Source organism: Crotalus tigris, unplaced genomic scaffold (genome assembly GCF_016545835.1).
Source record: "Crotalus tigris isolate CLP2741 ecotype Arizona unplaced genomic scaffold, ASM1654583v1 scf7180000018371.15429387391:27106975, whole genome shotgun sequence".
NCBI classification, from domain to species: Eukaryota; Metazoa; Chordata; class Lepidosauria; order Squamata; family Viperidae; genus Crotalus; species Crotalus tigris.
Window position 1 is genome coordinate 1,152,704 of NW_024096970.1, and position 12,559 is coordinate 1,165,262.

The following is a 12,559-nucleotide window of genomic DNA, read 5'->3' on the forward strand; positions in this document are numbered from 1 at the left end:
TATTATAATATAAAAATTGTGATGTTTGTGAAAAAGAATTTCTCTTCTTCATTTTGGAGCTAGAGATGACTCAGTATAGAAGTTTCAGGAAGTATAGGTTTATTTACATGAAAGTATCTAATTTGTATGTAAACTTAGGTTTGTAGTGCTAAGCACATGATCATCAAATGTTCTTCTATAATAATTTAAAATTGTTTTATTATAAATAATAAATTAATAATCAATTAAACCAATTGGCTTAACTGATTCTTTATAAGGAGAAAATATTAATGAACACTTTAAGATTTAAGGAACAGGAAGGAAGATTCTGAATATTATAATATAGAGAGAATTCCTAACAGTAAAAGCAATTCAACACTAGCAGTAATTACTCAGAAGGTTGGAGGCATTCCAGTTAAACAGAGTGGAATACTTTAATTTGCATTTTTGCACTAATTAAGGGAATCAGTGTCTTAAATATCATGTTTCATCTCTATGATTCTTTGATTCTGAGATTTTATAAGGAAATCTGATTCTTCCGATCTTCTGTACTCCATGTATCATTATAAAGTAGAGAAAAATAATTAATCAAAATCCAGCAAAGTAATCTTCAGAAACTAAAAACTCAAATATAAAATGATATAGTGAAATATATAATCTAATAAAATAAATACTGATAAAAATTATAAAAAGACTATAATAATTTCTTGTTGGGTTATGCTGGCCTATGACCATAATAAAGATTTGATTTGATCTGATCTCAGATTGGTAAAAATAAAGAGATATAAATCTTTCCAGGTGAAAGCCTAAATAATAATAGTGTCATATTAAGAATTTAAATTAAATACATATTAAAAATACTAAACTAAATGAACAGCCGGCCATCTCTAGAGGTAATATTTCACAATATGGGATTCAGCAAGGAAAAGGACCTCTCTCTCAATACCACACTTCCTACTATGAGGTCAAACTCAAACAGCCTGAAGTCAATGTTTTGATTCAGTATTTGAAAAACAGAGCTATGAAGGGCTTTGAAGCCACACTTTTCTTCAATGAGAGTATGAGAAAAGCATTCTTTCAAATCTATTTTGCAAAGTACTTTGGATCCCATATTTCTAAAGGTAAAGACAAGTGACAATATTACTTTGCTCTCTTCTGCTTCCTCGTTGTTCTACAGCAGCCTCTGCAGGTTTTTGCAAGTGTTCAAAAATTGCTAAGAGGTAAACGTGAGGTGATCCAACCCACCACAATTTCTTCTCAGAAACTACTGTCTTTAGCAAAAGTCATAATAACCTGCTGCGTATGTTCTTAATCTGCTTGCAGGAGGCAAGAGACTTCCCCTTAAATTAAAAAGAGTGTAGCAGTAATTGGTGTAAGGGAAACTTGAAACAATGGCCTTCATTGTGTATTTAGTCTAAAGTTGAGTAAGAAAACTCAAGCCATCCCTGCTGACCTTTTTCTTTAAGGTTAGGGTTAGGGTTTTCTTGGCAGCAAAGACTGAAACTATCTAAACAATCAGAACCTGATTAAACAGAACTCCAGCTTTGCTCCAGAGAAATGTCAAGGAAAGAAAGGGATGGGTGGCCATCATCCATGACATTGAAAGTCAGAGCCTGATAAAGCCTATAACTTCTAAGATTCTAAAATAGTCAAGGCTTCAAGGGCATCAAGAAAAAAATGTTCAGTTTGTACGTCCTTTCATTACCTAATTAATATTTTTTCACATAACCCATATCTCTCCAGAATTTCCCCCCACTCATTTTCTGTCAAATATGCTACAACTGAAGATGAGTTAATATCTTATAGGGAGAAAATAGAAATATTTCCCTCTATGTATACAGTAATTTTTAATATACCATCAATTTGAAATTTATCAGGTTTGATTCCCAAAGGGAATGCTGCATTTCCTAAAATGTAACATCACCATCATCCTTATACAAATATTGAAAACCACAATATCAACCAGAAAAAAATACAAAAGTTTGCTATTCAGGGAAGGAAAAAAAATTTAGATATATTACAATAAATTAAATGTGACAAAAAGGGCGAGAAGCCTGATTAACACAAAAAAGGAAGAGGAAAAATAGATCTAGGTAATACAACATCCATAGGTATTGATTAAAATTTACTTTTAATTTTAAATTTTAATTAAGCTCTCCTTTTTAGTCATTCTCTTTAATCAGTCATTTTAGCTTTCTCATTTTTAGAACACAAATATTTTTCAAAAATAAGTAACACATATCTTTAATCCATTCTTCAAAATAAGGAGAATAAGTTGCTTTTCCATTTATGCAAAATTATCTTCCTTACTATGCCCCAAGCTCAATACAAAATTCTTCTTGGGCAATAAATTCTATGCTTTAGGAATATAGCTCAATATCACATTAAAATCTTTAACTAGCTGAAAAAAGGCTAGATAATATGAGTTTTAAAACCTTGCTAATGTGAGTTTTAAATATCTTACAATACTACTAAAACCATATAAGATACAAAGTTCAACCACTTTTAAAAGAATTTTTAATTTCCAATGAATTAATGTAATTTTTAAATTTTCAATCATCGATATATTTTAGATTTCTTAATAACTGGCCAAATAATTCTCCAAAATTTGATAGCTCAATTCCTTTATATATGGCTATAAATATAGTCCTATCTAACTAACAAGATTTTTTTGTTGTTAATTCTTTATAAAATTGGATGATTTGTTTCTGTTCAAGCACTGTATCTCTTACTGATCCTAAATTTACAAGTATTTTAAAACATTCAGAATCATGATATTTGATTGCAACATGTTTCAGTTGTATTATATTGCCAAGTGGAAAGTCAGGTAAGTCATTAAAAAAACACTCTCTTTAAAACAACCATTAGACAGTAACTGATGCCTTATTTGGCCTAAATGTTCCAGTAAACTATTTCCCCTGTTATTTTCAAATTTACATTAATCTCAATGAATATTCATTTTAATAACATTAATCTTAATCCATATGTTTAATGGAAGTTTTAATCATTGTGTTATGCCTACTGAAATTACGCCTGGTCATTTACACATATTTAATTCAACATATTGTGTTATAGTATGATATACTGAAACACTCATGGTTTAGGTTCTTTTGCAACACAGGTCCATCAGAGTTCAAAAAAAATGTTTCAAATTATAATAGGCACACTAGCTAATACACTGAACCTTTGGTGCAACATGAAATATTTGAGAGGAATGTAAAACAGTCTTTCTTTGGCTTTGACATGCCTATTGACTTTGAAATCTCACACATGATATCTATGCAGAGGTGTAGAACTCCAGGTGTAGAACTTTTGATTAAGTAGTGATGCTAAATCAAAGAAGTAAACATAATGCAATTTATCTGGACCTGAATTGGTGAGATCTGCCAGCCAAGTTAGTAGCCATCATTCTCCATTCATGGATTTGTTTAGATACACAATTTTCAATATCCTGCAAAGAACTGGAAAAGTGGACTATGTAAAAAGTGGGAGGAAAAAGCTTATCAGTAAACTCAAATGGAATTTCATTTGTAAGAGAAGGCCTTTTCACAATTTTAAGTATTTGGAGAAATTGCAGATGATGAACACCACTTGATTGAATGTTCCACTCTACAGATATTTGAGGTGGCCATGCTTTGCCTGGATGCAGTGCTTCATAGCTGAGAAGACTTGTGTCCTGAGAACCAGAGGAGGTCACCAGAGTGATAGTTCCACTGTTTTGCTTTAATTTTAAAAATGGGGGGGGGGCTTGTTGCAAACAACTTGTGAAGAGTGCTTCACATAATCATTTATCAAACTAAAGCAGTGTCTCAGAACTTTTAGAGACCTAATATATATACCCCTAACTTTCTGCGCAAATCTAAGTAGCAGAAGTAATAGCAAGCAGCATGCCTTGTTCTTAATGTTATGTCAATATTTTGTTTAAATTATTTCTCAGACTGGAACCCTATGCCTAATATTCTGGATAACAGGAATATATCACTATTTTCAATTGTATTATAATACCTACAATGTAACACCATCCAGATATGAAGTCTCAAAGCTATAGACAAAAGAAGACAGAACTGTTTCCATTGTAGTAATGTAAAGCTTCCTGGATGTCTTTCACTGTTTAATTGTCTTTAAAATGGGCATCCTTTCTTCAATTTATCTAAAATTGACAGATATAGTGTTGTTAGGGAGTAGCCTAATTACTTCAAATTTAATTGCATCTGGATATAAGATCTCAAGGATGTAGAGGGAAGTATACCTTGTGGCCTCCTATTGAAAATAATGATATCTGGAAAAACACTAGAAAGCCAAACAAAAGAAAACAAAATTAAAACAAATGAACCAATTCAAATGCAAATGAAGGGGTTTTTTGAAAGTAAAATAAAGAACATAATTTTAAACAGACCAAAGAAGGAAGAATTCATTTAATTTTGTGTATATTTAGAATTGGTACTCATTCAGGTCTTCACTGCAAATTCATGGAGGCAAAGTAAACAAATAATACAGGTAAGTCCTTGACTTAGCAACTGTTCAAAGTCATGACTTTGACTGGTCCTTATACTTACGATCATCACAGCATCCCCAGAGTCACGTGATCAGACTTTGGGTGATGGTCATCCAGTATGTATTTATGTCAGTTACAGCATTCCATGGCCACACCATCTGCAACCTTCCCATCTGGTTTCTGACAAGCAAAATCAGTGGAGAAGCTTAACAACTGTTGCACTTACTGTTTGCATCCACACATATATACTACACCAATATATTTTTAGGAAGAGCTTGATGTGTAAGGAGGCCAACACTAGCCAAAGATCTAGCACTGTGATTTTGCATTGTTTTGCATATAATATTAATATGCAAATGTGAGCTGGGAGAAATCTTTATTAGAAACCTTATCATGGTTCTCAGAATTTCAAGAATAGTAGCTGCTAAATATATATTAATATATAATAACTCTTAGTTATAGAAGTCATTTTTTTTCCCAAACAGAGCCTCTGAAATGTTACTATATCATCAAATCATGTTCTTCAAATATGGATATAAACAGCCCTCATACTGTCTGTTTCCTGGCATTGGGAGCTTATAATACTGAACTGATTGCAGTACGGTAGTTTTCCAGGTTTTAGTTTTGATTTATAAAGCCTTTCACGGCTTGGCACTTTGATATCTGCAGAACCAGCTACTTCAGTCTGGCCAATTATTATAGGACAACTAGGGAGAGACTAGGGAGAAATCTCACATTTTCAAGAGGTACAGAGGGATGAGATGAAAAGGCATTGATTTTCAATGGTCCAGAGCCAACAAAAATATTGGAGATTAAGCTAGCTTCCTTTTGCGGACATTTTGGAAACCGTTGAGGGTGTTCTTTCACAGGGCTTTCTCTGATATCATGTTTATTTTTCAGTTTTATTGTTTTTAGTTTTTCATTTTTGATTGGTTGCTTTTATTGTTGTCATTTGTGAAGTCCTTATTGTCTTACACGCTATCTTGGACATTTCAAATTATTCTTTTATATTCTACTGTACATAAGCAGCTTGCTAATTGTGGCAAAGTAGAAATGTATTAAACTATGCTTATTAGGGAAAGTAACATACCCAAATGAAAGCAAATATACATGTCCCAGGATAATGTAAGATCCAATCTGGGACAGTCATTGGGACCAGATTTTTACTCTTCCTCTGGTCCCAGTTACTGACCCAGATTGGATCTTGCAAAGTTACATACAATTTTTTTCTTCTTCACTTTGAGATTTTCAAAATCAGATTCTCTACTGTATATTTTAATGTGCATATTTTTTAAAGCATGGTACAAAAATAAATGCCAATTGATAAATTTCTTTTTTTAAAGAAATCACTGTGGAGAATAGACCTTTACATGTAAAACTGGTAGACAGGTAGATGGATTCATCGTATTTAAGTGTAATGAATCCATCTATATGTTTTGTACACAAATACGTTGCTTTTCATTACTAGGTTCTGATTCCAGATACTTAATAAAAGGGGCAACAAAATTGTATTTACCACTTTCTAAATTATGCTGATCAAAATAAAACATTTTGGCTACCCACTTTCATACTAAACAAATTCCTGGATCTAATTTTTTGGGGGGTGTTAATATTTGATCTCTAATAAAACAAAGTTGATCACAAAATTCTTCTTTTCTTTTTTATAATCAGAGACCATCCATTGTGAAACATAGTAAAGATCCATATATATATATTTAAATACCACTATGAAATAGCAAATAGCTTTACTAAATAGATCTAGTGCAACAACAATCGTTAATAGAGTCTATGGCTGCAAGTCACATCTGCAGAACAAATATTACTCAAATTAGTGAAGGAAGATTTGATTCAGAGAGAGAGGGGGGAGAGAGAGAGAGATTTGTCATGCACAGACTGAAACCAATTTCTTTTGTTGTGGCTGATTCATCTTTGACTATGCCAATGACGTTTATTGCTTGTCAGCATCAAAAACTCTCAAATACTACAGAAGCCTCACTAGAGAATATGGGGACAATTTATGAATTTTCTATAGGCTTAGAAAATATTAATTTTCTAAGTTTATGAATTTTAAAATGGGGAAGGAAGGAAGGAAGGAAGGAAGGAAGGAAGGAAGGAAGGAAGGAAGGAAGGAAGGAAGGAAGGAAGGAAGGAAGGAAGGAAGGAAGGAATTTCAGCAGTATATATTTTTAATGTATGTATCAAACTAAGATTTCAAATTACTGCCACAACCTTATCAGAAAAAAAAGCACTGGGTTATATAACAGAGAATTCATCTTACCTTAACTATTTTTTTAAATATGAGCAAATTAAAATAGCTCAGGATCTGAGAGTTTAGCTTCCCAGAGTTTGCAAACTCTAATGATGACTAATTTGGCTTGTTATTTCACTTGTGCTCAAAGCAGCCATGTTTTATCAGGAAAGGGTCAACTTGAAATGGCAATTTTCACTTTCATCTGTCAATGTCATGTATTCTAACCAGAGCTGAATGACATTTAAGCTTGGCTCATTCACCTGTGAAGTAAAGTCAAACCTGCTTTTGTGTCTCCCCTTAAAAACAAGAGAGACTTAAAGGAAAATCCAATTCCACATAACAGGCTTTAAAAAATAACAACAATCAAGCGTCTCATTTTCTAATAAAATCTCCATTGTTATGAAGTCTTTTGTTCATTTAGAGTAGTCCTTTCATAAAATGTAGGCCAATAGCACACATAACTTTCCATTGTTTGGAGTCTATTGTCAGACTAGCCTGGATATCTTCTACTAGTTATAGAGAGCTGTATCACACCTGTATTTATTGCTTACAGGATCATATAAGCAAGTTTAGCACTTAACTGACCAGCAATTGAATCCAGTGGACACAGAAGTAAGGTTGCCAAGCTGATGCAACAAAGCATATGACTCTGGGGAAAAAAGCATTGTTCACATGTATGAATGATCTTTGATAGGACTTTATGAGATAATTTTGAGTGAGAAGGGCATGGCTCAATAATGGGAGAAGGTCTACTAATGCATAGCCAGGAAATATACATTGAAAGCATTGCAATCTAGTGTAAATTGTTGAACTGAGAACAGGAAACCATAGTTACTATTATGGAACTGTTACAGAGATAAGAGATAACATGAAGAAAGAAAAGCAAGGTATATGCAATATTTAATAAAGTATTAAGCTTTAATAACTTGACATATGTATCACATATAATTTCTCAGGGGCAGCATACAGATTTTGGATTAAAGGTTTGATGAAAAGAGCAAATTAAAACTTTCTCTTAAAACCATTTATATCATACAGCTTTTTTAAATCTGGAAAAACACTTTTGTTGAAGATGAGGGCAATATGTGAAACCACCCCCTGTGGTTTAGCTAAGATACTAAAATTACATTTTTGTTCAAATACAACAAGGAAAGAGTTATGCTTCCTGATTGAATAGAAAAAACCACACTAGCAAACTTTTCCCCCATTGGTTTCCTCATCATTTTTCACTCAGAATTCATTGAAAAATGTTCCATCTTATTCTGTTGACTGCCATTACTCACAAATGTATCAAGACATCTCAGAAGCCAGTTTTAAAAAAAGAAGAGGGAAAGCCAAAACAATATCTTGACACAATGACAATATTCATCACGGAGACTCTCCATTTTTTTAATAGTTTGGGTGTAATTTTAAAGCCAATCCTAGATTATCTTTAAATGAAATCAGTTGCTTTTGGTAAGAACTTTCTGATTTAGAAAGTATTATTTGATGCAATTTAGATCCAATTTCCACATTGTCAGTTAATTTCTTATTGAGAGGAACTCTATAGCAATTCATAAGGCAATTATGTTTATACAAAATGCTGTCAAATATAGGAAAGATTCTACTTACTCAACTTTTGAATTAATATACCACTGAGATGCAGTAATCAAATAATGGCCAAGTAGAACCAAAATAAACCAAATAGTTATCTAAAAAGACAGGGAAACTGAACTATACTATTAAAGTATTAATAGTTCTCAAAGGTGGAATCTTTACTCAGTTATGAACATTTTATGGGCTATAAAAGCGAATTTAGACCAGAACAAATACAAATGACAAGCAGCACAGTACATTGCAACAGTGACAGAAAATTGGACTGTCTCTTCAGTGAGGAGAATCTAAATGACTATTAATTCTACCTTTAGTTTTTATAAGTGGACATTAACCAAAATCTCAGCTGTTCATAATTTCAGCAGAATGCTTTATAATCAACAGTGTATCTGATACTAACATTATACTAATGGAGGAAAAAAATCAATGTTCTAACTTACCACTGATTTTCTAATAAAAAATGATTTTCTGTTTAAAAGAATGTCTAAGACACAGTGTAGTTTACTGGTTGAAATCAGACTGATTCACCATTTTTTTTCCTTCAGTCCAATCTACATGAGAAAGTTGCTATTTTGAAAATTAAATTAAGTCTCGTTTGTGTGGCATTGAGTTCTCAGAGAAAATGTACAGTAAATGGATGGATGGATGAATTTGACGGACGGACAGACAGACAGACAGATATGGATCAAATAGATACCGTATTTTTCTTTGTATAAGATGCTATTTTTTCCTGCAAACACCCTATTCAAAAATCAGGTGCATCTTATACAAGTGCAGCGTCTTATACACGGAAAAATAATGGTAACCTCTGCAGCCCAGGGCATGCCTATGTGGGTTGCCATGCCACCTGATGCAGGTGTCAAGCCCCTGTGGGCTTGCCACTAATGGGAGAGGGGGAAAGATTGTCAGCTGGCGGAACCTCCAGGTTTGCCAGCTCAGCTGTTTGGCACTCCACCAAACAGCTGATCAGCATGGAGAAACTCACATGCCAGAGCGTCTTATACAAGGGTGTGTTTTATAGATGGAAAAATATGTAGATAGAAACCACTTCAAAATAAGGTAATCTATTCTCAGCGAATTTCCAGTTATGTTCAAGCACACTGGTCTATAAATAGTGTAATCCTTCAATGCATGTCCATTCAAACCTCTGAACAGCTATTCCCAACTAAATATATTTTGCAAATGATTCTCTCTCTCTTTTTTTAATTCTTGAAACCAGCAGGCAGTTCTATCATGAATGCCATTCAGGATCTAGGACATGTTGAAAGCACTGGTCTTAAACAACAGTAAAAATTTTAATAGCATTGATGGTGTTGAATAAGATGTGATACTAACATAAATCAGATTTACCTTGATTGAAATATTCTCCCCTCTTTCCCCCAGTTAGTAGATGTTTAATTAAGCATACAGTCCAAGCATATGTTTAAAAATGCACACAGGTTTTATTTTTTTTCAGTTAGATACATATTAAAGTAATATATGGTTTCAATTAATAAACTCTTGTAATTGTGGAAACACATCTGAAACGATAGTGCTACCTGATGCTACCACTAAACAGGAAAACGGGAGCATTATAAATTAAACCTGTTCCTGTGAATACACTAAACAATATATTTGTCTCTCCAGCAGAAAGTTCTACAAAGATCAGGAGGAATTTTTCCTAAAGAAGTAAAGGGATAAGCTGTTGTTTTATGGATACATTGTCTCTATACCTGATACATAAAATAACAAAAACCAAGCTTCTCTGTGTGTGTTTGTGTGTTGTTTTCTTTCAATAGAAAGGGATTACAACAACACTGTTCAGGATTGTCCCAATAGAATGAAAGTGGGTTTTCTCAGAAGAGCAGTTTTGACTGAGAAAGTAAAACCTTCATTCTGAGTTGATCTTGCACTATCCCAAGAGAACAAGATTTGCTCTATTAGAAAGAACATTTCTACCATGTGGTTCTATTGCACTAAAAAGAACCACATGGTTCACAAGATGGTTTTTTTCCCCTTTATTTAACTATAGTGTTTTTCTCCTTGATTTCATTATTTTTTACTGTTATAATGAAACCGAGGAAGAGTGTAGTATAAAAAGCATGGTGTCAAACCTGAGGTTCTGCAAAGAACATTCTCCTATAATTGATTCAGCCCACACATTTCTCTTAAAATCTTCATTAGGAACACCATAAAAGTGATGTCTAAAACCACTTTTGTGAAAGAGCAGGTGGAAAATGTCCCAGATAACAATTTTACCTTAATCGAAATGCTTTGGGCTGAATAAATTACAGTTTACTTCACCTTAAATAATCTTTCTCCTTGCAGCACAGCCAGAGCATTGAAAGAATGGCACTGTGCAGGAAAGGAAAAGGGTAAGTAGTATGGTGAAACAAGTGATCCCACATCTAAAATAAAGATGGCTGAAGATTAGAGCAAATGCTAACTGCAGAAAATGGATATAGTTATAACTGGGTGATAAGAGATGAAATTACAGAATCACTGGGTTGAAAGGGACCTTGCAGGGTTTAGCCCAAGGGTAGGCAACCTTGGCTCTTTTATGACTCATGGACTTCAACTCCCAGAATTCCTGAGCCAGCCATGCTGGCTCAGGAATTCTGGGAACTGAGTCCACGAGTCACAGAAGAGCCAAGGTTGCCTACCCCTGGTTTAATCCAACTCCTTAATCAGTGAAGGAATCATCAGACCATTCCAGACAAATGCTTTTCCAACTTTTGCTTGAAAGCATCCAGATATGGAGCAACCAAAACTTCAAACATTACTTATAATCAAGAAATTTCTCCTTATTTTAACTTTGGATCTTCCTCTGTGACTCCTTGGTGCTCCCTGAGCTTGGTTGTTTTCCTTTTTAAAAAAACAATTTATTATTTTATCATAGAATATAAAATGTAATACAGTAAAAATAAACAAACAAAATGAAACAAAACAAACGCATACATTCAACTCTAATAACAACAAAAAAGAAAAGAAATAGTGTACAAAAAAGAGCAAAAAATGGTCAATTTAATTTAACATTTAACGTGCAGGATCCACTCTGGCTGAATGCTGAAAGAAAAGAAAAAGCAATAAATTCTCCTCCCCTTTTACATACATAGATATGTACATACATACATACATACATATCTCCAGTGTTTGGCAAGAACAATCCTCACAGCTGTCACCACTTGAAGGTATAGCACCCCAATTTGCCGTTAATAACAAAATCTTTCAATGGAAATGGATCAGGGTCTCTAACTCGAGGTCCATTTCCCACAGTGAGTGGAACTAATAGTCTGATCTATAATAGTCCAAAAAGTTTATTCCAAGGTTGCCTTTGTTGCAACAACAATTGAAACTTGTTGCAATTTCAGTCATGCATGCAGCTGTCAATTCTCAATATTTTGTCTGGACTGAGTTCAATCATATCCTTCCTACGTAGCAGAAAACCTGCTGTTTTTTGAAGTCATCAACTGGAGCAGAACAAATCTTTCATACATAAAAAATTTATTGGCTGTTAACCTATTTTATTGTCTATATTTATAACAGCAGTATTGCCACACACAACCCAAAATGTTGAGAATAACTCTCATTAACACATATTTCTATTTTCTTCTGTTAAACATTTTTTAAATCCTTTTGTAAAAAATAATAATAATAGTTTATAATCAGTACAAAAAGCAATGTCATTCAAGGTAGCTAGCACATCTTTTCAAATCTCAAAATAAAACAAAAAAGTGAAAAACCTCTCAGGTAGATGACTTTTATCTTATTCTGTATTACATTGCAATATGTATATAGCTCAGCTGTCTGCATCTCATGTTTGAGGCCCATTGAACAATACTGAGCTTTCTAGTATAACATAATTACATGAACACCTGGACTAAAATAGTTTTGTCTTGATCACTGTGAAAATGTGCAATGTTCAACAGCCCTGAAAATTTCTCATTTCTTACCTGTGGAGTGGCACATTGGCACTCGTGTCTTGGGACTCTGATCCAAGACCCATCTAAAAATAGCTGTTTTCAATATATAAGGTTATATCTTGCCCATGGGGTTATTTTTCCTCCTATTTTGTTTCTTATTAGAAGCACTAGTCTGTTGTAGAGGTAGGATGAGACTTACTTTTGACATTCAAAGCAAAAAAAGTATATCAAGGGCTTTTCATGCTTAAAAGGAAAATATTAATGGTTAAGAATTTTATGCCTATATATGAAAAGTTCTCTTAGAGACCTAAGAGTTGGAATCATTTAAGCCAGGGGTAT

The 12,559-nt window shown here is 33.4% G+C and overlaps 1 long non-coding RNA gene across 2 annotated transcripts in view; it reads right to left on the minus strand.

The window, feature by feature from the left end:
- Positions 1-11,563, minus strand: part of LOC120311852 — a 30,682-nt gene extending 19,119 nt beyond the window's left edge. For both annotated transcript variants that reach the window (XR_005557745.1, XR_005557744.1), the window contains exons 1-2: positions 11,438-11,563; positions 4,536-4,654 (exon numbers count right to left, since the gene is read on the minus strand). This is a non-coding gene — a long non-coding RNA (uncharacterized LOC120311852). The remainder of the gene's footprint in view (positions 1-4,535; positions 4,655-11,437) is intronic.
- Positions 11,564-12,559: the final 996 nt, after the last annotated feature.